Below are 27,856 nucleotides of genomic sequence, written 5' to 3' on the forward strand. Positions count from 1 at the left end.
ACTTTGCCACACACCAAAGAATGAGCTCTCATTCACTTTTGAACTTTATATACAAAACCCTCTTTTCCTTGGGCGGTCATCCCCTTTTTACATGGTCGGCCATAGCCTAGGCCTTTTTTCCATTGTTCTCCTATCTTCCTAGTTTCCTTCCTACCGCCCATCTATCTTTACAATTTGCACGGGTCATAGCCTTGGGTCCCAGAGCGCGGCACTTCTAAAATAAATCATGGTGCGCCTTGTGCTCTTTTACAAAAGTTTTGACTTGTGCTTTTTCTTGTGCACCTCTCCTTGATTTAGGACTTTTCACACTTCTTGTGTTTCCCGATTTTTCTTGGTGTGCCTTTGTCCTCCATTCCGCTTTTGCCTTGGCATTGTCTTCTACTTTAGATTTTTTAGATTTTCCTCCTTGTTTGTTTGAGGGCTAACACTGCCACAATTGGAGCCACTTGTAACAACTTTAAGAGTCCTAGAGCTATAGTAACATGCACAACATAGCCTCAGTAGAGGTGAGGTTCTCATTAGGAGTTTCGGAAAGAACCACATGTACCTTGGCGAGGGTCTCCAAACTTGTTCTAGCCATAACTTATTCAAATCCTCCTTAAGTATCTTATCATATAAAATATCCTCCATAAAGCCCTTGGGGATTCTTCCCATTTGAGTGCTAGTCTTATTGTAAGTGAATAAATGGTGGAAGACCTATAGATCCTCCTTCAATGGCCAAAAACAACAATTCGTATAAGTTGACACTAGGCTTATCATTCCACCTTTGATCCACCAAAGGAGTTTACCTTGTTGCATATTCCCTTGGCAGAGACCTAGGGCATCCTATCAATTCTATGTGAGTGCCACTTCCTTGCTTTTTTGTTCCCTGCCTTCCCTATATCCTATCACACTTGTTCTAGTTTTAGAATCATAGGTTTGCAAAAATTTCTAGCAAGTGGCAAAATGAATAGGCCTATTTGTTGCCTGCACATAGTCGTTTACCCCACATTTAGCCACCAACTAACTCCCTTACTTTAGGTTACCTGTTGACAATGTTTTCTAAGTTGGAAAGTTGGTAAAGCTCCAAAGCTCCATAATCTAGTATCTAGATCAAACTCCTTGCATTGCTTCGTAGTGAGTACTCCCTTGTCCTCATAGTGAGAATCCTCAATAGCCACCAATGTAAACATATCGGATTGTGAACATGCCATCTTGCGTAATCAAAATAAGACCATTTCTTGATAAACTATTAGGTAATCAATAAAAATTACAATAAATAAGAGCCATAGATTTGCCTTTTTTTATAAAATCATAAATGCTAAAATTGAGCGGTCCAATTCCCCCTGCAAACAAAAGGACTAGCAAGCTTCCGAACTTGTAGGTGCAACAAAAGCAAAGGACTAGGGAAGGTGTCAGTGCAACACCAACAAAAAGAAAAATATAACCCACACTAATTATGTACAAAGAAAATCCAAAGACAACTAAATGGCGGGTAAAGATGCGGAAATGGGGGAAAGCCACAAAGTATAAAAGGTGGGGTTATACTCCAATTCTACGAATGCATCGAGGTCAAATGATTGCATTGCCAAACTGCACAAATAAGTGGTAATATCTGCTGTGAGTAAGCATGGTCCAAAAAAATAGCTAGCCACATGTAGTTCCTCCTCTATAAGAATATTATTAAATAAGGGATGGTGTTGCAAATTAGAGAGCACTTCCATATGATGAGCCAAAACGATAGCGTGGAGTGAAACATTGGAATGATATATAGGATCGGCTCTCGAAGGGTGCTAACGGCATGTCGTTGCTCAATAGTGGTCATAAGGCAACTCCTAGCATGAGCAATCTCCAAAACCGGTGGCCATACCAACGGTGTAAGAAAAGACTAGACGTGGTTTGTTTGGCCATAAGGTCTGCAATCTCAATGTCATCATCATCACATTTGGTCACGGGGGCATACGTCAAAATGAAGCAGGAAGGCTAGAGATGCTTTTGAGGAAGAGTCATGGCATAGTCAGCTTGCACTAAGAGGCTTTTGCGGAAGAGATGTTCATTCTCCTTCCATGTGGGATTCCAATGAGTAGCAAGTTCAAGGACCTCATCATTGGCGGTCGAGGTCAACAATCATAGAAAATAATTTTGCAAAAGTGATAAACATGGAGTCGAATTGGAGTAACCAACTAGCTTTTGAGGAGTTGTCTTTCATGGTCAAGTCTATTGCATATGCTGCTGAGAGAGCGATAGATTAGCAAAGGTTTGAGACTAGAAGGTGGATTAGGAGAGGTGGAACTAATTTGAAGTTGAGGTAGAAGTGGGTCCCCGTGTTCATATTGGATTGTAGCTTGGGCTGGACTGGCCATGAGAGCATAGCCAAGGTGGATGCCTTAGATAAGTCAGATAGGGAGTAGGAGGGAGGCAAGATAAGCAATTCCTTAGGAAGTGGTTGGACAAGTGGGGCGGCAGAAGGGGATGTAGAATCTAATTGTACATGAGATGGTACGGTTGGGGGTGGAGATGAGAAAGAATCTTGTGGAGAGGAAGTTTGGCGCTTAGATTGGCCTGAAGCATTCATGGACAAAGCCCAAGGAAAAGTGACAGAGAAAATTTTAAATCATTTGGGAATCCAAATGGAGGCATTGCCATTGTAATAGCCCTATGCCTCCAAGAGAGAGCGTGCTACCCAACACTAGGAAATTGTTGGCTTTGGAGGAGTTTGGTGATGTCGAAATGGCTTCCTATGCAATGGCTATGAGGATTGTGAAGGTGGAGATGGAATGGGTGATGGGAGGTGAGGTCACCACACTGGAAGGCAGGAAACTTCACAGGTGCGGGCTTGGAGGTGCAACTAATAGGAGGAGCATGGTAGCAAGCTTGGAGAAATTGACGAATCAGGGAGCTAATGGATTGTGAAGGGGCGGGATGAGGAGGTGTTATGTGCCCTATAGAAAGATCCCCTATACTAGAAGCCGTAACGACCTGGGCATCAAAAAATTGCAATGTAATGTGCTGATCAACATAGTTGATCGTGTAGGGAACCTGATACTTAAAAGGTTGACCAAGAGAAGTGCTTTTCCACATCTTCCCGATTCGAAATACCACAAAAAATAAGAGGAATGCTCTCAGTTGCAACAATAAGAGAGAGCTTACATTTTCCCAATATCAAGGTAGGGTTGGCCACCATAGGGGTGAAGCTTAGTGTGAATGGGCATCAAAGTGGGTTGGCCCAAATCCAGGCAAAGGTTATAGTGAAGGGTTTTGAAATCAAAACCTTCATCAATGAGAGCATCATGAGTAACTTGATGGGCATCAGTCAATTGGATTCAAAGAAAGGTTGGAGGAATGACATGATCATCTTTGGGGTCAATTAAAGAAATGGAAACAACCCGCACATTGCAAAAGGAATAGGAGTTTGATATGGAACTAGGTGAAGTCATCGTATGAGTGTCAACCTGCTGTTCAAATTGCTCATACCATGTTTGCTCAACCACCATGACCACATTGTCTTAGGAACATCAGGAGGATGCATGGGACGTTCATGCAAGTAATGGCTTGGGGGGTATTACTTCTTAAGGCAGCTACCATTAAAGTGTCCAATGCCTTCCCCTTCCAGGGTTTCAAGTTCAACATTGCCCATCTTGCTAATTTGATGAACATGATATGGTCCTAGGCCACCTCAAAGTTTCAATTTATGCTTATGGCCTTTACGAGAATACAAGAGCACCAAGTCACCTTTATCAAAGAAATTTTGTTGCACATGTTTATCAAACCAGGCCTTATGGCTAGCAAGGAGGGCATGTGTGGCCAAAATGCAAGTTTTAGTGAGGCGTTCCAACTCCACAAGGTAGTTAGTCTAAGCACTAGAGCCATCCCAATGCTCTTGAATTGCAATGGGAAGACTAGGGATTAGAAATTCAATTGGCATAACAACATCAGTACCATAGGTGAGTCGAAATGGAGTCTGGCTAGTTGCAGTCTTGAAAGCAATACGGTAGGCCCAAAGGTTATAACAACATCAGTACCATAGGTGAGTCGAAATGGAGTCTAGCTAGTTGCAGTCTTGAAAGTAGTACAGTAGGCCCAAAGGGTTGCCATAAGCTTGTTATCCCAATCAAAGCGCAAAGCAGAAAAAGTCTTGGTCAAGACATTCAGCAAAACCTTGTTGGTGGACTCAGTCTGGCCATTGGCCTGAGGATAGTATGGAGATGACTTGTGGTGGATAACTAGAAAGATAGAGTGCAAATGCTCAATGATCTCATTGGGAAAATGAGTCCCTTAATCACTAACCAACTCAATCGGGCAGCCAATGCGAGAAATCACTTGTTCCCACAAGAACTTAGCTGTTGTATGGGTGTCATTCTTGTGGGTAGCTCGGGCCTCTGTCCATTTAGTTAAATAGTCAGTTACCACTATGATATAGCATGCTTGGCAATATTGGTCAGCTGGAGTGATTGGTCCTACAAAGTCAATCCCCCATTTTTCAAAAGGTTATCTAGCAATGAGACGACGAGTGAGAGCTCCATCTAGTCCTTGTTTTGTGAATAGGTAGTTTGGTGTGATGGCACTCATCGCAATGCTTGACAAAACGTGGTGGGCCACCACGATTGGGCCTATAAAACTTTATGTGCTATACCTTGACCATCAAAATTCCCACTAGCAATGCCTCCATGGGCTTTTGGAGCACTCACTCCATGTCATATTTACATACACATCGTCGAAGGAGACCGTACTGCCCTAGTCAAAAGAGTTGACCAACAATCATCTGGTAGGGTCGAGTCTTAATTAACAAGCGAGTGAGACGAGCCTTCTCAATGGGGTGTTTAGGAATTCCATTCTCTAAAATAGTGCAACGATATCATCTGGCCAATGGGGTGTGAGAGCAGCCTTGAATAGTTGGGCCTCTTATTGAAGTCGAAACAAATGGGCATCATGTAAATTATCATCAACGCATGTTGCCATTTCTCCATTGGTCAATCAAGACATGTGATCCACCATGTAATCCTGCTTTTTTTTTGCACAACCACAGAGAAATCAAACTCGAGAAAAAGCAACAACCATCTGGAAATTCTGCCTATAGCACATGGCTTGTTCACAAAACAAAGTAGAGCTTGATGTGATCAACAAAAAACGTGAAGGGTATGGCAAGCAAATAATGTCAAAACTTATTAATTGCATAAACCATTGCTAAACCTTCATGTTCAGTGGTGGAATAATTCATATCAGTCTTAGTGAGTTACCTACTTGCAAACCTCATTAGAAAGTTGATGTTATGTTTACCGGGTTGGCACAAAACAACTCCAATGGCAATTTTGGATGCATCAATATGAACATGGAACGTGATTATCCAATCTGGGGCTCGTAAAATGGGTGTAGAGGCAAGATCCTTGTTCAAGGCCTCATGGGCATCTTGGCATTCAGCACTCCATTCCCACACAACCAAAATCTTATAAAGTGTCTTGGCAATAGCAGTATAGTTTAGAACAAAGTGGCGATAATAGCTAGTATGCCCAAGAAAGCATTGAATACCCTTTGGATTGGTGGGGGTGGAAGCTCCATAATAACCTTGATCTTGGCTGTATCTGTGCCAATTCCATTCTTGGACACAACATGCCGTAGAATACCCAGAATTGACATTTCAGCGATTTTGGGAAAAGTTGATACTGTCGATATCTTTCAAAGACAGGGCAAAGCTTGGCTAAGTGCTCTTCCCAACTGGTATGGACATAGAGGTCGTCAACAAAGACTTCAAGCCACTTACGCAACATTTCTTTAAAGATGGTGCACACCAATAGTTGAAAGGTGGTGGGTGCATTGGTCAGCCCAAATGGCATGACAATGTAAGCAAAGATGCCCCATTCAGTGGTAAAAGCAGTCTTACCAGTCATCTGGGTAAACTTGTGCCTAATTGCACCCAAAGAATCCATCAAGAAAGCTATAAACCTCCTTCCCGCCCACTGTCTCAATCATGTAATTCATGTAGGGTAGCAGATAGTGATCGCATTTAGTTGCTGCATTGACCTTCTTATAGCTGACACATACACGAATTTTGCCATTCTTTTGTAGTACCACAACAATGGGTGATACCCAATCAATATGCTCAATCTCATAAATGAATCTTGATTTTTGAAATTTGTCCAATTCCTCCTCACATGCTGAGCGTAGTAAGGATTCATGGGGTAGGGCCTCTGTTTGACAGGTTTAGCATTTGGTTTCATGGGAATAGTGTGAGCAAGTACCTAAGGTGGCACTCCTTCGAGATCCATGTAGTTCCGAGCAAGCACATCTCACAGAACTCCTTGAGTAATGAGATGAGTGCCTCCTCAATGCCCTTGCTTAAATCCTCAGCAAAATAAAGGTAGGTTTAAGCATTTCCCCCTCCTCAGCCAGGTTAACTTCCTTGACTTTTGTTAGGCCTTCAATAGATTCATTAGTTGCACCCTGGTGCTTAGCACCAAGCATAATGACAACCTGATCCCCTTTCTTGAACCTTAGGTAGATCCTGGGGCGTATGTTGCGAGCCTATAGTAGAGTTAGGGTTCTTCTGAGCTTTCTTAAGATGTTTCCTTTGCAAGTGAATTGGTAAGTTCATCTTAGAGTGTGGAGCTAGGGTAAGCTTAGGGATTTCAAGATCCAAGTCAGTGCTAGCATCGAACTCAGAATGAGACCCCTCTAACGTTGGTGGAGCATCAAAAGATAGGTCTTGTGAGGGCTCAATAATAAATAGATCAGAGTTGGAAGTGGGGTCAAAAGTGTGGGATTCCAGTCGAGCGTAATCTGTATGGCCTTCAAGTACTCCAACTGGACCAGGCCAGCATCAATGTGCAAAGTGAGGTGTTTGGAGGGCTTTTGGTCAATTGTGATTTGCTCAATTGTTCATCCATCAAAGTCATAGTCTACATCATAATATGTAGTGCTTTCATCCTCAATCAGTTCATCTTCATAGTCACTATCCTCCTCTATGTCTGAGTCATCAGGGGGCATTATGGAGACAAAAAGGTTATTATGATAATAATAAAAAAATCGGATGTAGTTCAGTCCAATGCCAAATGGGACACATTAAGAGCTCTTCAAAGATAAATAGGTTAGCCTTGCCCACATTCTTGAAGGTTGATTGCCATAATGAGAGGAGTTGATGGAATTCAAATCTATCAGTGGGTGCATGGAAGCCTTGTGGCTTAGATGTTCGTGATGGGCCAACATGCATCATCAACAACGGCACAAAAGGAAGTGCATCATGAATATCACTTGTTTACGGGGGCTTCCTTAAGTCCCTGTTGACTCAGATGTTCGTGAGCTTCTTTGTACTCTCCTTCTTGAGTGATTGGCAACTCTAGGGGTAGCAAGAATATGAAGCAAGTCATCCTGCTCATCTTTGGGCATGAAAAATATTTGTTCAAGGGCTTCTGTGTTGGGGGATAGATGGTGTCACCTTGCAGTAAGCTAGAAAGAGCATCCAAGTCAACTAAGGTAGTCTTCCAACTATCCATTTCAATATGCATAGCCTCAGTACAATTTCCCAAAAAGACTAGACCATTGCCCGAATCTTCAATGAGTCGTGCATTATGCATCCATGGTCAACCGAGCAAGAGGTCATAGTCAACTCCTTTCATGACCACAAATGTGACAGAGATGCACCTTAGAACCATCGGCAATAGTGAGATTAAAGTGGATAGGATCAATTGGAGGGTTGCCCCATGTTTGAAGCATTGCTTGATTCACAATACCAACACCACCTACAGTATCTATAATGCCTCTTCTCATGGAATCACCAAATGATGCCACAGGTAGAACTACATGTTGTTTAGCACCCTCCCAGAACGTAGCAACTCCAAGAGCACCAATGACAGGGGTCAATGGGGAGCTAGGAAATGGAGGTGGTGGATTGTCCACAATAGGCTGGGTTTTGTTGCTTCCATTGATCCAAGTCTTGAACGTTATCCAAATGACACGATTGTTCTTCAAGAGCATGCCCAATGGGATGGAGACACTTGTAGAGGCTAGGGCAGCTAAAAGCCCAAGGCTTACTTCTTGATACTGGAACTTCCTTGGCTCATCTTGGGCACATAGTTGTGCACCAAGCTCAGTATCAGATCTTCCAAAGGTGTTAGGGCCAATTGTGGAGGCCAAGGGAAGTGTGCTATTGATGCCAATTGGTTGTAAATTGTCCTTGGCTTCTTTAGTCCTAATTTTAGCTTGTGCCTCTTCCACCCAATTCTTCACCTTGCTAATCAACTTGAGTTGATGCTTGGGATTAGGGTATTCACCTACTTTGGCCAATGCATCCCAATCAATGTGTGGAATAGATGTAGCTTGCTCAGCACTAGAAGCAACCGCAGGAACTAACGACTCCCCGTCACTCTTGAGCTTGAGAGCAACACGCTTGGTTTTCTTCTTTGCATTCTTCTTGCCAATGATAGAGCTAGTAGCCAGAGATGGGCCAGGGATACTAACACCACCTTGCTTAGCTTACACTTGGGTAATGGCATTAATCAAGATGGGAATCACATCCTCGTCTTTCAACATTTCTACTGCGAAGAGAGTCAAGGAAACAATGGGTACTATAGCTTTGCTAGAGCTAGCTTTCCTCTTTAGGCAATCAAAATACATGTCAATGATTCCACACTTGAGACACCTTTGAACAGCTTCATTCTCCTTTGGTTGTTCTTGTTTTTGCGGGCACTGTGTGGATATGTGACCGAGTGAACAACATGCAAGAGTCTCATGGGGTTGCATCAAGTTGCGCCTCTACCTCGTCCTAACATCATGATTGGGATCAGTCTATAGTCCATAAGCATGGCATTTCCATCTTCATCATAAGAGACAAACAGTTGGGTATGATCATCATCTTCAATAGGCTCTTCAATGGATGGGGCATAACTAGGTGGATGAGTTATGATAGGGCCTGGAGATTGTGGGATACCCAATGGATTAATGTCAACTTGAGGAGCTATAGGAAACTGTTTGGAGGGAGAAGGAAGGGCCATATGTTGACGTCTTGGGTATGGGAGCCCACGATTGGCATATGGTGCAGCATAGGGAAGCGGCCTAGGGGCTCAACACGTAGATGCCTTGTGACCAAACTGCCCCACAATTAGTGCATGCCCTTCTTTATCGAGAGCATTCAGATGGTAAGTGCTCGTCATCGCAATAGATGCACTTCACATTTTGTCAGCAAAGTTGAGTCTGCCTGAATGAGTCAATGATTTTCAAGAGCTCTTGTTATTGTTTCATTACATCGACCATGAGATTTTGAGTTTTGGTGTTACCTATCTCGAGTTTTCGTCTATTGGATTGGGAGTCAGATTCGAGGCCTTTTCCTTTCTTTGTCATGGGTTCTCTCCTTGTGTAATCCTTCTATGCAGATTGCTTCATCTAAGACTCCATTGAGATTTGCTCGATCTAGCATGGAATTGCTAGCTAGCGCCTCATAGATCTCTTCATCGCAGATACCCTTGATGAAAGCCTTCATGACTGCTTTAGTAGCTAGTTTTTCAGCTAGAGGGATTCTCTTGTAGAGGCCTTTTAATCGAGACACATAGTCTTGCATGCTCTCTTCATCATGTTGCTTAATGTTCATGAGTTAGACAATTAAATTGTCCCCATAGCTTGCCTCTATGAATTGCTTAATGAAGAGATACTTAAGGGCTGTGAAGGAAGCCTTCTCAGAGCAAGATCGAGGCTAGTAAACCAAGTACAACCCTTCTTGCCCATGCAAAGCCCAAAGGTTTGAGCCTACTTGGCATCTCCTAGAAGGTTGTTGGCCTCACAAACTTGCTCGAACTGCTCCATGAAGCTGTATGGGTTATCTCCAGCACAATACTTGTCAACTTGCTTGGCCACTAGGGGTACTTTGGCTTGGTCTCGTTGGGCAGTGTGTTACCCATCCCAATTAACAGTGTTTGTGTCATATGAGCTCCTACAGTGAGCAGATTTGTGTGATCAAAGAGCCTGAGTTAAATGAGGTCAGTTAGGGTGTTAGTGGATATTCCTAACGTTCTTGCATTCAACAACATGTTCTTGATCCCATCTAGTTCATATTTTGTATTCAAAAGTTCTTACTTTGTGTCCATGGTGTGTTTGAGGATCTTGCTAAAAGTACTAGTTCATTGGTCTTTAAGGGCCATAAGTTTTTCCTCAAGGTCTTTAGGGAGAGTCGAGCACGATTGAAGCATGCAACTAGTTGGTAGCTATCTAAGGACTCTCGAACATCTTGTGGAAGAGAGTTGAGAAATGCTACTTCATCCATGGTGAAAGTTATTGGGACATGAAGAGTTTCGGTGCTAGGGTTCTGCTCCCTAGAAGGAGAGAGGATCACCTTGCGTTTTGCAAGCGCATACAACTAAATCAATGTGAGAGGTTAGCCTAGGCCTTGGCTGTGGTCCTTAGTGAGTGATGGGTCAAATATTTCAGACTTTCCTTGTGTGTTATTTATTTAGTTATTGAGTGGAATTGGGAAGTACCTTAAGGGTTCTCGCAATGTGGGTCAAATACAACACATTCTCCTCATCATTTCCATTTTCAAGGTTAAAAGAAATACAAGGTGTAAAATCAAGCTTTCTTCCTTTCAAATGCAATGTGCAAGGGTGCAAGCAATTCCTCAAAGTGTCACAACCATGTCATGCTAACAATATGGCAAGTAAGGGCAGCATTTTGATGCGAATACGTAAAGTAAGAGGTTCAAATTTAGAATGTGAGTAAGACAAGTATGAGTGAGCCTTAAGACATAGTGTGTGTGTGAGTGATTGGTAAGTGTGAGTGTGTGAGTATGAGTGAGGGATAAGTAAGGTGTGAGTAAGAGGATGTGATGGAACAGTAAGAGGATATGATGGATGTGTGGGAGTGTGGGTGTGATGGATGTGTGTGAGTGAAGTATAAGTGAGATGTGAGTGTTATGGGTATGAGTGAGTGTGGATATAAGTGAGTGAGTAGAGGTATGAGCATAAATGAGGGTGTGTGGATGAGTGAGTGACTAATGGGTGAGGATGAGTGAGTGGGTCTAAGTGATGAGGGACTATGAAAGAATGAGTGTGTGGATCCGGTATGAGCGAGTGAGGGATGACTAATGAGTGAGTGGGTTTAAGTGAGGGATGAGTATGAGAGAATAAGTGTGTGGATGAGTGAGTGGCTGTGGTATGAGCAAGTGAGTGTGAAAACTTGTGTGTGAATGGAAGTTGTGTGGGTGAAGGAGTGTGTATTAATGTGCGTGTGTTTATGAGTGTGTGTATGTGTTGGTGTTATGTGTGCGTGTGGGTGTTTGTGTGTGCTAGTGTGTGTGTATGTGTATTTACGAGTGTGTTTATGTATGTTAGTGTGTGTGTTTGTGTGTGTGGGTATGTTAGTGTTATGTGTGTGATAGTGTGTGTGTTGTGTGTGAAGAAAGGAAGAGTAGGATTTTTTTTTTAAAAGGGAAAAAGAAACAAAAAATTTGAAACAAACCAAAAAGTTACCTGCCGTGGTCATCGCCGTCGTGTCGTCGCCGCCTGCCAGCGTGACCTGAGGTCGTGCCGCCACAGACAACCGCCACTGCAGCTTGCCACCGCCACCCACCAGACATCGCGCCGCCACACCAGCCGTCCAACCACCAGACGACGTCGAACAGCCTGCCAGCCGTCCAACCACCCCGGCTTCTGCCGCTGTCGTCACGCAGCACAGATCTCTTCTCTTCCATTCCTTACTCCTCTTCGCTCTTCTTCTTCTTCTTTCTCCTTCTTCTCCTCTAATCTTCTTCTTTCCATGTCCTCCACCCTTCTTTCTTTCCACCTTCTACTTCTCTTCTCTCATCTTCCTTCCACCTCGTCATCTTTCTCTTCTTCTCCTCTTTCTTCTTGTCCTCTTCTTACCCTTCTATCCTCTTCTTCTACCTTCTTCGTTGTACTACTAGACTTCTTCTTACTCTCTTCACCTACTCCATCTATACCTTCTTCTACATTTCTTTCTCTACCTCAACAAGACAATAGCTTCATGAGACAAGTACGAGGGTAAGCAACAGATTTGATTTTCATTTAATCATGAACATGTAGTATATAGAGCCACCGATCAGGGTAAGCAATCAAGCAACCTTGCTACACAACATGCCCAACAAGAAGAGTACCTTGAGTTTGTGTTTTGTGTTTGAGATTTGAGTTTTGAGTCTTTTTGTGTGTTTTTGTTTTAGTTTGTGTTTTGTATTTTTTTCTACCCTATCAATGCCTATCTTCACAATCTCAATCCAATAAACTGGTTCCTTTTGATTCGGCCTTCCTAACCTAGCCACATGGGTTTCGGAATGCTAGCCACAATTGCAGATGATTGGAACCGCATTGATCCCATCCACACCCATGCACAAGCCTCCTATTATGTCACACAGTAGGAATGTGAGAACCTTGACGGTTGCACCATCCTAGGTCCCGGCAATGGAACCAAATTATTGAGCCAAACATACCAACAGTCTCGGGACTTTGGACAGACTTCTATTTTTTTAGAAGCTGCAACTCACTTTGGCGACAATCTCTCACCTTGTCTCTCAACACTCCACTTTAACTAACCAAGCATCCTCCTCTCCAATCCAAGAAAGCAAGAACACAAGACTAGCTCAGACTCACCTAACTTACCTTCTTACGCTTGATAACTCGAAGGCTTGGAGATGATTCCACGACCATGATCAACACGATCTAATGCCGTCGCTCCTTTGCATCCACAACCAATCACACCAATGAGTCAAAGAGCTAGTAGAGAAGACAAGAAAAGCAAGACGATAGCGAAGAGCTTCACCTTCCCTGAGTCCCTTCCTCAACACACCTCTCACTCTCTTACCCTTAATCACTCTCAACACAATGGAAGCAAGATGATAGACTAGAAAGAATGAATAGAAATCTTGAGTAGTCACACTGATAGAGCTTCACTGATAGAGCTTCTGCAATGCATGGATATGCCAAAAGGGGTGAATACAACTGAGACCTCCCATCCTTATATAGACCAAGAATTAGGGTTAGGGTTAGGGTTTGCGTCCCTTTTACGTTTTGTGTTTAGGGTTTGCACCCCTTTTGCGTTTTTCGTTTAGGGTTTGCGCCGCTCTTGGGTATCCTACCCACTTTGTGGGCTCTAGGTCAGTTAATCATCATTGTATGCTTCAACCTTAGCTTAATTAGACCAAGCCTAAGATATTTTAATGACAAATATATATGCACAACCCACGCATCACTTGTGGGTGCAACAAATACAACTGCGGGTAGTGAATACAATGTGCACGAGAGTGAGCCAGACTCTCACAAAGTAATACATCCATAATAATGTGGTGATGTCCACCATGAAGTATAAATTTAATCCAAGTGCCCAAAAATAATGCACTGAAGCTCCACAAAAATAATATTCACCAAAAAATGATAGCTGGCACTTCCACTTTTGTAGTCTTCTCAAAATACCATTATTGAAACTTTGCGGTTCATTATCCACAATGTAGAAAAATCTTCATTGGAAGAACATTTGCAAGATATGATTCTCCTCTTAAAGTGGATTGGTGAATGCCACATTTTTATTAGAGCATCATAAGTATTCGTATACTACAATGAGCTAGTAATCTCAACCATGAAAAAGACACTTATACATAAAAATGACAGTTTACTTGCAAATTTTAGAGGAGATGGCATCAAACTTATTGACAAATGCCTACTCCCCTCCAAAACCAACACTCATGAAGCTACCCCACAAACTAGCAAAAGAAGCAACTTCTTGCAATAAGTTACATCATGTCATGGTAGCAGAAGAGGGTAACCTTTTGCAAAGCCAAGGAATTTTGGAAATAGAAACCCAATACTATATGAACTGTCTACAAGCAGCTCTACACCTACTCATTTGAAACTAAAAGGTATATCATTGGAAGATTGCAGTTGCAATAATTTAAGAAATTATTGTATGATTAATGCAGGTTTCTTTCATTAAGCAATTGCATGGAAGGAGGCCCCTTGTCTCTAAAAGAAGTTGAAAGATGGTTATCCATGTTCTCTTTGCCAATGTACTCATGGAGAAAATACATTTCAAGTCTCTTCTACGAGAATTCTTTTTTGCTCAAGATGTATCTCCCCCTATTTCAGTTTGAAAAACCATCACATTTGGGTGGCCTTTTCTTCTCGATCTGAAACAATCATTGTATCTCTTAAAAGATTGCTTTGTTAGTAGAAATGATCCTTCATGTTTCTATCACCTCTATGATCCTAAATTCTACTTGAAAGATCATCAACACATTGCTATTGACCTCAACATTATTAAGGAAACTTCACTTAAAAAGCTTCTCACACTAGGTCTAAATCATATCCCTTCATGACCTCCTAACATTCAAGAAAAAGCATTCATTTTGCTAGCTTTTCACTCTAACCTTCTTAAAAAACTCAACAAAAAAGTATTGATAAAAATATTAACCCATAGTAAGTCCTAGAATGTATGACACTAAGATAAGTAACTATATTTATTCCCTAAAATCTCCTAAACTATGTAATGACAACCTTTTTATAAATGTGTAATTTAACGATGACTTAGAACCTTTTGTTACAATCAATCCAACTAATAAAGTTGACTAAACTAAACTATTTATAAGACACATGTGATCAACAACTAAGTAATTTTTAATATACCCCCTCATCTAGGCAAGCATGTGTGAAGTTAGCACAAGCAAAAATAGGAGTAGATTTCCTCCATTGTCGACAACAAGAGGAAAGTTATAGACATGAAGATTGACCCCTATCCTTATGATTGAATACCAATTTCATGCTCTAATGTCCCTCATCTCTATCATCAATTAAAGTAACAAAAAATATAAGGCAATCTAAGTAAATTAAATGATATTCACTTGCTTGCAACAAGGAATCCTAAAATGGTATATGACCAAGTACAAACCACACACACACACACACACACACACACTCTCTCTCTCTCTCTCTCTCTCTCTCTCTCTCTCTCTCTCTCTCTCTCTCTCTCTCTCTCTCTCTCTCCTCTCACTCTGAAGTTAATTAGTACAAACAATCCTTTCAAGAGTGCTTTGTAAAGACCATCATGTTGAGAATTGCATTTTGCGTCATGGGTCTCTCTTCCATGAACCAATATTGGGTATATTGTTTAATGTAGTAGAACCTTGACACTAAAAGATATGGTATTAACAATTATCTCTTAGCTACACTCAACATGGTATAAGTAGGTGCCTTGGTCTACTTCTATAAAGGGTATTGGGGGATAGCTTGATTCTACCTTCATTGGCAAAGTGTGGAAGTTCAAGCTTCCTCAAGCACGCATTGGCACATTCACAAACATTGTTACCACGTAATTGCAAGCTCCTATGCTTTCGCAAGGATCACACCTATTCCAAATCATCCAATTCTATGGCTTATGGCTTTTGGTTTTGCTCACATGGACCTATACACAATGTGATAAGCTTATCTTATAACACTATAGTATTAATACAAATGATTCATGATCAACAAAATGAAAATGAGACCTTAGAAAAATAAAAATTATTGACAGTTGAGCAACAAATGATTATTCGAATTGGCCTATACATAATTGATACCGTCTGCGTCCTTGTAATTGAATGCCATTACTGTCCCATACCACTCCCTTCTCGACTATATAATGCCGCTCATCTCCCTATGCATCCTATGGTTCTTTTTTCTACTCAATGGCATTATCTCCAAAGTTCTAGCTTCTCCTTTCCTTGATTTAGCTTGCCAATTACCTCTCTAGGTGCACCTCTCCACCCTCAGATCTTCAACCAGGTGCATTGACACAAGGAATAACTTGTAACAAAAAGGGTAAGACCAATTTTTTTTCTCACATTAACCGAACACAAAGACTAGATATGAAGATTATTTTCAAGTTTAAATAGGCTGGTTTATGAATTAGGATATGTAGAGTTACTAGTATGTTTATATACACTATAGTGTTTAATCCATAGATCATGGATGAAACTATTTAGACTAGACTTTAACATAAAATAATCGATAAGGTTAGATAAATTACCATATAAATATGGTCCTCCCTCTTCAAACATTTAAACTTACATCTCCTAGGAATTGTCTAAGGATATGTAGATATACTAATATGTTTATATACACTATATTGTTTAACCCATAGATCATGAATTAAACTATATAAACTAAACTTTCATATAAAATAATTGATAATGCTAGACATTTTTTCTAATTTTCCGTGTGCTCCCTTTTGTTAGTTGCCATATAAATATATTCCTTCCTCTTCAAAAATTAAAACTTATGTCTCCTAGGAATTGTTTAATTCGCTAAAATAACCCATTCTTGCTCATCCACAAATCTGTACATATCCAAAAAAAAGATGATCTCTCATTTTACACACTCTCGCTAATTTGTACTCCTCCTCTATTAAATGTATGCTAAGGTAATACACCCTACTTATACACGAATCTACACATACTCTAAAAACTTAATAATCAAAAGATAGAATCCAAGGATTCTATTGGATCTCAAGGATCTTTTTACAAGAAAAATTTCTCGTAAGATATGACAACTCCTACAGGCTTATTTGAAAAAGGGCAACAAGATTAAGAGACAAAAGGCAACTATTGCATACCACAAAATTGTCTTCTTTCACTTCAAACCAAGTATCATCACATGGTGTGAAGGGGATAACAGCCAAGGTGATCCCCAGACGCCTACAACCTATTGATATTCTTTAGTCCTTATTAGTCTCTTAGGTTGGTTTTGTAGGCAATAGGATCACCTTTTCGCCATTATGTTAATACTTTGACTTGGAAAATACAATTTGCTATTTTTTGAAAAAATACATGCAGTAAAAAGTAAATTTTCACTAGACTATATGAATCCAATGTATAATCTTTTTATTGAGGATGGTTCATAACCCTATATGTACTTCATTGCAAAATGTCATCCTTTGAATTATAATTCAATCAAGAAATATAACCATGATTATTTGAAACGTTACCACTTGTCTTCACTTTGAAAATGCAATAATCTATGGATTTTTATGTGAGAAGCTCATTAGTAATACATCTCTGTCTCTCTCTCCACACACACACACACACACACACACACACACACACACACACGCACGCACGCACGCACGCACGCACGCACGCACGCACGCACGTTGCCCTCTCTCTCTACACATACGCACATGTATGTGTATGTGCATGTTTGTGTGTATATGTACATACATGTGTGTGTGTGTGTGTGTGTGTGTGTGTGTGTGTGTGTGTGTGTGTGTGTGTGTGTGTGTGTGTGTGTGTGTGTGTGTGTGTGTGTGTGTGTGTGTGTGTGTGTGTGTGTGTGTGTGTGTGTGTGTGTGTGTGTGTGTGTGTGTGTGTGTGTGTGTGTGTGTGTGTGTGTGTGTGTGTGTGTGTGTGTGTGTGGATCATATTCTTCTTTTGAGAGGTAGCATTATTCTTTTTTATTTGTTTGGATATGTAGCTTCCAAATATTGATGCTAAGAATGCTATATGCTTGTCTTATTGAAGTCACTATCCCTTGTCCATGAAGTGCATGAGGATTTTACAATCCATTGGATCTTGAGACTATGCAAAGATTAAGAGATAAGTATGTCTCTCATCCAATGCATTCTAATAATGAGTTACATGATGATGATGGCATGATTTCATTTATTAATGAATGGGTTCAAATGATAGAGAATATGATAATCCTCAAGAGAGATGTATTCAATGTGAAGACCTTAAACACATATACTCACATAACTCTCATGCACATTTGATTTGCATGAAGATCATATTTTTTTACCATGCACAAGTATCCTAATTTTGTTTTCTTATTGATGGTAGGCTACTTTCAAGAAAGATTCTATCACCTAACAATATCCTTTCAATATCAAAGATGAAGTGAGAAAGATGGTGGCAACCCTAGAACTTGTTTATGATACAATTCATGCATGCATCATTGATGGCATTTCATATCGAGGTGAGTATAAATATGCTATAACTTGTCCAAAATGTGGTGCAGGTTGTTTCAAGGAATCAATAACTCCCTCTTGAAAGGTCCTTTGACATTTTCCACTAATGCCATGTATATAGCACATTTTTTGAGGCCTTGAGCTAGCCATACTTATGGATTGGGGCTCCAAAAATGCAAGAAAAGATGGTATTATAAGGATACAAAGTGACAAGAAGAATTCAAGCATATCGATATAGAACATGGTCAAAGTTCCATAGGGAGCCTCCACATATCAAACTTGATGGTGCACTTCATCAAATAAGTCCATTCTCAATGCCATCAAGAAGATGATCAATATGGCCAATAGTTCTTATTACTACAACCTACCGCTATTCATGTCTATTAACAAGGGGTACTTAATATTACCTTTATTGATTCTAGGTATGTGAGTAGTAATCTTATGCATAAGTCGATCTCTATGCTTTATGAGCTATTAATTGATAAGAGACACGAACATAGGAAAATGTCAACCCAAAGACATTGATGTTTACCTAGCTCCACTCATCTACAATCTACAACAAAGGTGGTCGATATATGATCAATCCTTTTGCACAAGGTTTCAAGGTTTATTATTGTATCATGGATAGCTCACGACTTTTATGGCTATGGTTTTGCTTCAAGTAAGAGATTAAGGTCATTGATTGTCAAAACTATGAGAATATTTATCAATTAATTATGGTAACATAACACATTTTTTCATATGTTTGTCAAGGAAATGTTATAAAGCATGTCGATCATGTGGTGATTGGTTGTGCTTGAGCTACATCAAAATTTTGGGAATGCTTTTGCTTCAAGCAAGAGATTAAAGTCATTGATGATAAAAACTATGAGAATATCTATCAATTAATTGTTGTAACATAACACATTTTTTTGTAGGTTTTTCAATAAATGGTTATGCATGTCCATCTTGTGGAGATCAGTTGCATTAAGGTATATGAAAAATCTATATATTTAATATCGATGATTTCTACCAATAGGACATATGCTATGATCATGAATATACGCAAGACATTTGAATGGCAAGATGGAGAATGGGTGTTGTTCTATATGAATGGCTCCAATGAAGTGGTATAGAAGGTGGAAGACATTACCTTTTGTTAATTTGGAAGTAGAGCTTATGAGTGAGGAGGAAGATGAAGATTACCAAAAAGGAAGAGGGAAAGTATCCATGACACCATCTATTTTAGTATGGTATAACTTGGATTATTAGAAATATACAAGGATAACTCATCTTCTTGATCTTATGTAGATTTTCAAGAATGTGACACACTCTATTTGGAAGCATCTTGTAGGTTGCAAGGATACAAAGGTAGCAAGAGTGAATCTAATGCAACCCAACCAGAAACCAATCTTATGGCCTACATTTGATGATGAGATAAGTCAACTCCATGGGTACTAAGAAAGGAAGAGTTAAGCATGATCAATAAGAGAGTAAGATCCATGTGTATCCCCACATGCTATGTGCAACATGTTCACCATGTGCATCCCCACATGCTATGTGCAATAAGTTGATTTGCTATTTTTGGGTTGAAGACACATGATTGGCATAATCTCATAAAAGTACATTGACATGCTATTTTTTGGGTTGAAGACACATGATTGGCATAATCTCATAAAAGTACATTGACATGCTACCTACCCCATTATTAACAAAGAAGTTTGATATTGATTTTAAAATGGTTATTCACATCCTATCATTGCCTTACATGTAATAGCACTTCTTGTTGCTTATTATTGATGGGCTTCTAGCTAAGCATGTTTGAGAAGTGATATGCCAATTGCGATCACTTGCTAGTTATACATGTTCTCCTTTTGAAGACAAAATTCTTATTCTTCTTTGCAATTTACATTGATATTTATCCATAACTTATTATATTTGCTAATTGTTGCAGGTGGACTATGTCAAAAGAGATTAACTCTCGTCATATAACATAGAAAAATATGAGCTTTTCTGCACAATGAAAAGGAAATAATAAATGCCATTTTTGGGACATCCAAGTGCATTTTCTTATTTACCTAATTGAATAGATATGCTCACTAGAGTTATTAACACTAGATAAGGGATGCTTTGAAGGGATTTTTGTGCCAAAGAGTAAGGCTTGAAGGTTGTATGGTGGAGGGATTGTTGTTTTAGGAGTGCATTACTATCTTGTAGAACGTGCATGATGTGGATGATGAGGCCCTCATGCTTGGAAGTTAGATGAAGACAACAAAGAATCATCAAAGGTGTTATGTGATAAAGTGCACACATGAAAGCTCAACATAGACAAGATTTTAAGAACCTCTATAATCTGTAACTTAGAATGTATGCAAAATAGGTTGAGAAGCACATTAGAAAATGATATCATACAAGAAGTGCATGAAAGAAAAGACAAGCAACTCCAACAATGTTATCGTAATGGATATGAAATGAAGCTAAAATAGCACAAGCAAAAGGGCAAAAAGCTACACATAAGGACTTTGAGCTCATTCTTGGGTGTGATAAAGAGAACACTCATAATTAATACTATTGTGTTTTAAATTTTATATTGTATGCATATATTTTGTGTTAAAGCTTTTGATTTCTCAATACTATGTTTGGATATTCAATATGTGAGGCTAAAGACAACATCTTCGAATGAAGAGGATTGATGATCTTTGTATTGCTCAATATTCTTATATTGTTGTTATATGGACAACATCTTCAAATGAAGAGGATTGATTATCTTTGTATTACTCGATATTATTATGTTGTTGTATCATTCAACAACTTTGTCATGTAAGCACTCACGAGACAAATCTAGTCGATGATGAGTTGGGTTGTTCTCTTAGTGAGCATTTATGAGTTGGGCTATGTGGAAGAACTAGTGAGCATATATGAAGTCAACTACTGCATTATGAAACAGGTTCATAAACCTTGCTTGAAAATAGTAGTTATTGATGAAATTAGTTAGCCTTGCAAACTCACAAAGTTGTTTGTTAATTACAAATTGTTTTGGATGTTAATTTGTTTTGTGTGGACTATAGAGGACCTCAATCTACCATGGATAGAGAACCAATTAAATTTTGGTCCATCAACCCTTTGAAGTTGCTATGAAAAACCAAAGAGCCTTACCTTCTCTTGATGCTTGCTCAATGTGCCTTCTTTTACAACATCTAGATGGCAATCCTACATGGTGGTAAATTTTGCATGTGAATCCTTGAAACCAATGAGTTTTTGATTCCATGAATTCTCTTTCACTTGAGGATGAAGATGGACCAATGACAAATTCAACATATACAAAAGAGGACACACATTTTGACACAAGATATGAAGATCCACGACACATTAAGGCAATTTTTGAGGCTGAAAGGGCCTTGTAAGGATCTGGATTAATTATTAATCACATTCTAACTAGATAAAAATAGAAGAAGAAGAACACCTTATGAATTGCTTGTTTTTCTTTAAGTTTAGGACCGAAATATCATTAAATAATTGTGGTAGCTCTCTTTTTTCTTTCTCTTTCTTTTACTTTCATATTTAATAACCTCACTCTCAAAGATTTTAAATAAGATATTGACAATAACACCACATTTCTCAAGAAAATTAATTACAACTGTTAGATGTCTATTTTTCATGTTCTAATTACATTTTATTTATCAATTAAACTTTTACTATTTCTTTCACTTTTCTAGGTTCTCTCTAGGTTTTACATATTATTTTGTTGTTTTGTTTATTGTTTCCATTCCTTCCTCCTCTCGTTAGCATTCTCCTTCTATATATTTGTCCATGTTGTTAGAAGAAGCTTGAGATATCATTTCCATTGGTATTGTTAAGAGTTTAAGAAATCTTACACTTTTTATGTATTTGCATGCCCTATTGGAAAAAAGAAAGAAGGTTGACAAAGATACTTGTAATGTTAAGATTTTTATGATTTTAGAAGTCATGGCTCGAAGCTTGAAGAGCAACAATGATTGGAAAGATAAATCGAGGAACAGGAGAGGAGGCTAAGGGCATTAGCCTGTAGGCACAACAAAAGCCTGGAAGAAATGAAGAAGAAAGCAAATGAATGGGTGGACATGAGCAAAGAAAGGGTGAGAGACTTAGTGCACCGGCTAGCCCTTGCAGAAGGCGACAACGTGTTCGTAGAGAGCGCATGCAGAGGCTGCATAAGTGACTTTGGAAGCCCAACAATGTGCATTCCTCCACACTCTCTTAGATGCCACGCAATCTGAGGAAGAGGAGGATGTTGAGTCATTAAGGAGAAAGCTAGAGATCACGCGCAAGGCTCTAAGACATGGGTTGCATGTCCAACCACAAACTGCACAGTCCAAAGAAGCAAAGCCACCAGAGCATAGGGGAGAAGAGAGACATAGGCTGAGTAAAGACATAGGGCCAAGTTTTGAAAGGTGGCCGTAAGACGTGGCTCCTTTAATAGACGGTTTTTAAGACAAGACTCTACTTCACAAGAATGTCATCTCCCACCACCCTTTTTTAACCTCAACGCCAACAAACTACCATTTTAGTGGTAGCCTTGGCCTAGTGATTTCTTGTGTAATGACTTTGAGGAATAAATCTTGGAGTCTCTTCCCCATATTGGTACACATGCCTTACTCCACCATGCATGTTGCTACAAGACAATGCATTTTCAGCCACTTTCTTCTCTTTTCCACATGGTGCCCATTGATTAGTAGCATCCTGCATAGATAAACTATTGAGATGGCAAGCTCAACACGTGCGGACATTGATGATGGACCGCGTGGCTAGATGAGTCTGCACGTCTACACTTAGCACGTTGGTGGTCATTATGATACTCACATGGCCATGACTTATCACTTATTATATTTAGTTTGTTACACCTACCTACAGCTAGCAAAGATATAATGCCAGTCGATTAGTGTAGTCGATTATGCACTGTTTGACTTAGAAGGCCACTTTCCTTTATGTTGTATCTTCTATACTTTGTGTACATTGTATAGTGTGTGGAAGAAGAAGAAGAAACCGGCAAGAAAACGTTTTGTCCTCCATCTCTCTTCTTGTGTTCTTGAGTGAGCTTCCTCTTGTGTATACAGTGTGTGTTTGGTGCAGCAGCTCAAGCAAGTCCCCCCACCACACGATTCTTGACATAAACCAGTACTTACATCATGCTCATATTCAGCCCAAGTACCCAACAAACCAATTTCCTCTTCAAATTGTAGCAATGGACTAGTGGTATCACCAAGAAACTAATGCTTCAATGATTTCATCATGAAATTCCCACTTGGCGATGCCAAGAACCTCTCCCAAGGCGAATTCCACTCGACTATTTAAGATCTATTCTTCAAGAACCTTCTTGTTTGCTTTCATGTTTTTGCTCCTGACTGACCTCTTCCATAACATGCTCGGGAGGTGACTGATTTGTCACTTGAGGCTGATCTACACTTCTTCTTATCACTCTTTTAGATGTCCCTACATTATCTTATTCTCTTTTTGGTTTCTCTTCCACAAGTAGATTCGTGTTTTACACCTTTGCTAAATATGCATCCATTGAATATGCATCTATCGGTGATTTCCAACCAATTATATTACGAATGTCTTGCCCTGCATGAGACATTTCAATATCAATAACTTTTCTATTTTCAGCCACATGCAAAGCATGTGTCCATATGCAACTTTCGGACCATTTGGCTAGATATTCTATCCAATTGCAAACCAAAAGTAGAAGCATGTACAGTCGCATAAGCATTTCGGACAGCCAAGTCTTCCAACAACTTTTGCATACCTCCCTTTCCAAAATTCAAAGCAAGGGATAATCTTGTTTCTTATGCATGGATCTTGCCATCTTTCCAAAAGATGAGTTGTTATACCAATGCCTCCTAATAAGCAGCACAACCCTTCCTTTCATGCTACAAACTATCACACCATGTACATCTTTTCCCTAGTTTAGGGGTTGTTTCCCGTCCCCTTTCCTCTTGTCCTTTCTCATCCAATTTTGCAACCTTCAACTGAAGATCCCACATACCTTTGACCAATTCATCTAATACATCTTCTTTAATAATGGGAACAACGGCAGGTGCAGCCATAGGATTAGCCACAGAAGTGGGTGGCTTACTAGATATATCAACTGTTTTGCCTGTAACAGTGGGCAAGCTAGAGACATGCAATCTTTATCTTCTTCTATGCTTTTTCACCAGTGCAGTAACAGCTTCCTTGACATGCCTTGACTTTGTTTTAAAACATGTCTCTGTAGTCTGATCCTCTAGGAAATCATCAAACTTCTCTTGAAGCTCAAGATCTACTACTTGTAGAAACAATTCAATTTTCTGACTTGCAACATATTGCTATTCTGCAAGATCTAACTACTCAAACAGACTTTCAAATTCTCTTAATAACTCTGTAACCACAAGACCCTTATTGGGTTGTAGAACCCACTCCTGGAAAGTCTTGCGGATAACCAAACTAATGTCTTCAATGTAAAATTCTTCCCTGAGTGTATTCTTGAAAGCTACCTAGTCAGCATCCTGCATATACAATTAAGTAATTCGTGCTTTCAATTCATGTACAGTAACCCATACAAAATACTAGCTCCATGCAAGTTGAGCCACCCCAAAGAATTACATCTTTTGAGCAGCACATATGCATATACATTCTTGCCATTGAACAACTTCATCTCACGCTCTACTACTTGCAGAGCATTCATCACAATAGTTTCTGTTTGAGTAGAAGCTTACATCACCTATTGTTGTTGTCGTACCTGCATAAGCATATTCACATTCTACACTAGTTGTTGCAAAACATCACTAGAAATTGTGCTCGAAGGTTCTCCCATATTGTCTTTCCTTTTGATAACAACCTTTCATGTCGGGTTCACCAATGTCTATTAACCCTCAAACGAACGAAGGTGGAAAATCTGGAAAAGCTAAAGTAGAATACAAAGGCCAAGGCAAAGTGAAACGGAAGACAAAGACGCACAGGGAGAAAAGTCCTAAATAAGGGAGAAAGGCGCACAAGGAAAAGCGCAAGTCAATACTTTTGTAAAAGAGCGCAAGCCCATCATGGTTTAATTCAAGGAGCGTCGGGCTCTCACCCGTGCAATTTGTAAATGTAGATGGGTGGTGGAAAGGAAGCTAGAAGGACAATGGGAAAAAGGGCCTATGCCATAGCTGGCCATGTAAAAAAGGGGATAAGGGGATGACCGCCCAAAAGGGATTTAGGGTTTTGTATATAAAGTTGAAAAGTGAATGAGAAGCTCATTCTTGTGTGTGGCCAAAAGTGGCTCTCTTCTTCTTCTTCTTCTTCTTCTTCTTGCTTGCTTGAGCTTGTGCTTGAGAGAGGGAGTGTGAGAGTGTGAGGGAGTGAGTGTGTGAGGGTGAGGGACTGGGGAGGAGAAGCTCTCCATCTTCTCCTCTCTTCTTCTCTTCTCTTCTCTTCTCTTCTCTTGCTCGCGGTGATGGAGCTTGGAGCGTGGAGCTTGAGAATGGAGCTTGCTTGAAGCTTGCACTTGAACTGTGGAGCTACCGGAGTGCGCGGGAGAGGAGGTAACTCGATCGGCATGGAGGAAAGCTCACTACACCTGTAGATATGGATGGTGTGTCGGCTATGTGAGAGGTAGCCATTAGTGCTCGGCTTTGAATGCTTTAACAATAAGCGGTCCGTGGGTCTTGGCGGTTGAGTGAAAGCTCCCACATTTTGGTTCCGTTGTCGGGACCAACGGATTCAAGCCTTGAGCGCTTGCGCGCTTCGAATCGAGCATTGGAGTAGGGTTTTCCCCGAACCGGTGCTTGAGGTAGATAGATAGGAAGCGAGGGAGTTTGAAGAGGTATTCGATCTCCTTAGCAAGTAGGTTTTTGATTTGTTGTTGAATATTAGAGTAGGACCATTCATCTCCATCTCTGGTTTTGATTTTTGTTGCATTAGGGTAAGGTTAGAATAGGAAAAAAGAAGAAAAACAGCAGGGTTTTCTATTGCTGTAAAACATACTGAAACAGGGAAATAGGGGTCACAGATTCAGATTTCTGGCTGGAAGAGTATGAGGGTCTAACCTCTAAGGTCACAGCAAGTTGAAATGGGACAATAAGAGGCCTAGGGAACCAGGAAAGGCCACATTTGACATCCTACCCTCTAAGAAGAGAGTTAGCTTGAGAGCCAGGGAGAGAGAGAGAGAGCTGCAGGGAGATCGTCAACGTGCTGTGGTCGATTCGAGCGCCACACCGTTTTTAGGTACGCCAGGCATTTTCCTCTGTTGCTTTGCATCTAATTAGATGGCACGGCACAATTCAGTGAAGTAGACGTCGGCCTAGAGGCATCGCGTGCAACTCGTGGGCCGTCGGCTGCGTAGTCAAACTAGTTCATCCAAGTCCCAGAATAGGATTGCCCTATCTCTGGAGTCGAACCGTCCGACTCTGAAAATCGGACCTCCCCGAAAACCGTCCGACTCCGAAAATCAGACCACCTTTCCAATCCGATTCCCAGAATCGGACCACTTTTTCGATCTGAGTCCTAGAATCGGACTGCTCCAAAAATCAGACCACCCTAATCGACTGTTATAATCAGACCCAGTGTCAAAATCGAACACTCCGACACAAGGAATCAGACGTCAGATCCCAGAAATTGGATGTGACCGAAATCGGACCACGGGGCTAATCGGACCAACCCGAAAACAGACGTCTGATTCTGATAATCGGACTCTTGAAAATCGGACATCTGAGAATCGGTCAAAAAAACTGTCAAAATCGGACAGGTATCTAGAACACAAATTTTGATGCATCTAAACCCCGAAATTGACCCGAAAGGCTATGCAGAGCTAAAGGCATATCACAGATCCATCGCTGGGCTGAAACTTAGAGCAAGTAGTTCAAATTTGGCTATAAACGGTCCTCCAAATTGCGCATGGTGTTTGTCGTAACAGCCCTGTGGGCCGGGGGGGACTGCCCCCCGGGACCCCCGCAGAGGGGGCGCCCCCTCCGCACCTCCCCCAAATAGGTCGGAGGGAAAACGCATGTCGTGACAGGTCCTCCGAATTAGGCCCTAGTGTAGTAATGGCCCTACACAAGCACAGATCTTCACTTACAAAGCAACAACCAGAAGCCCACACCCAAACAAAGACAAAGAGAGACCCTAGAACCTCAACATGCCAATCTAGCCATCAAGGGCAAAAAGGCCACACCACGAGAACACAAAGACATTTTGTTCAGACCGTGTCTAGTCAGAGCAAAATGCAACTTCAGCAAGCTACAAATGCGAAGATGAATAGACATGACACTCTTGACAAGAGATGTACCTTGAGCAGCACTGCACTGACGATCCAAGATATCAGTGGAGAATCCACATCTGGTCGTGCAGTTGGGGACTCAAGGGCATTTTTCAGAAGGCTTAGATTTACAAGCCAATACCCGGAAGATGAAGACATAGAACCACCTACTTATCTTAGGGTCAAACTCACCACGAAAAGAGAGCATACTATCGATGCTCTCATTGATGAAGGAGCAAGTTTTAATATCTTGACCTATGAATCATGGACCCTACTAGGCCAACCAGAGCTCACACCGACTAATGCAACTCTTAGCCCTTATGGGGGACACCCACAAGCACTCATAGGGAAGTACGAAATCCTTGCGACAATTGAAACTGAAAGCTTGCCTATCCTATTTCATGTTCCTCCAAATAGTGCTAGTTACGAGTGAGGATAGTTACAACCTTTAGCAAGGGTGAGCTCATCAAACCTCGAGGGAAAGGCAAGGAAGGTGCTGATGTAATAGCCAAGCCTACTAACGAGAGCAAGGACTTGTTGGAAGAGCTGATACAAGCACAGGTCGAACAACAAGAACCAATGAGTGAGGCCATGCCTGAAACAAGAAGGTCAAGAGACAATTCCAAGGACGGGCTTTGGACTTACAAATATCGTAGAAGACCCCAAAAGAAGCCCAAGCCTTATAGACGAAGGCATCAATGGAGGGTTAGCACAATGCCATGATGGATA

Source organism: Lygodium microphyllum, chromosome 2 (genome assembly GCF_053477565.2).
Source record: "Lygodium microphyllum isolate KBCC chromosome 2, Lygodium_microphyllum_v1.1.10, whole genome shotgun sequence".
NCBI classification, from domain to species: domain Eukaryota; kingdom Viridiplantae; phylum Streptophyta; class Polypodiopsida; order Schizaeales; family Lygodiaceae; genus Lygodium; species Lygodium microphyllum.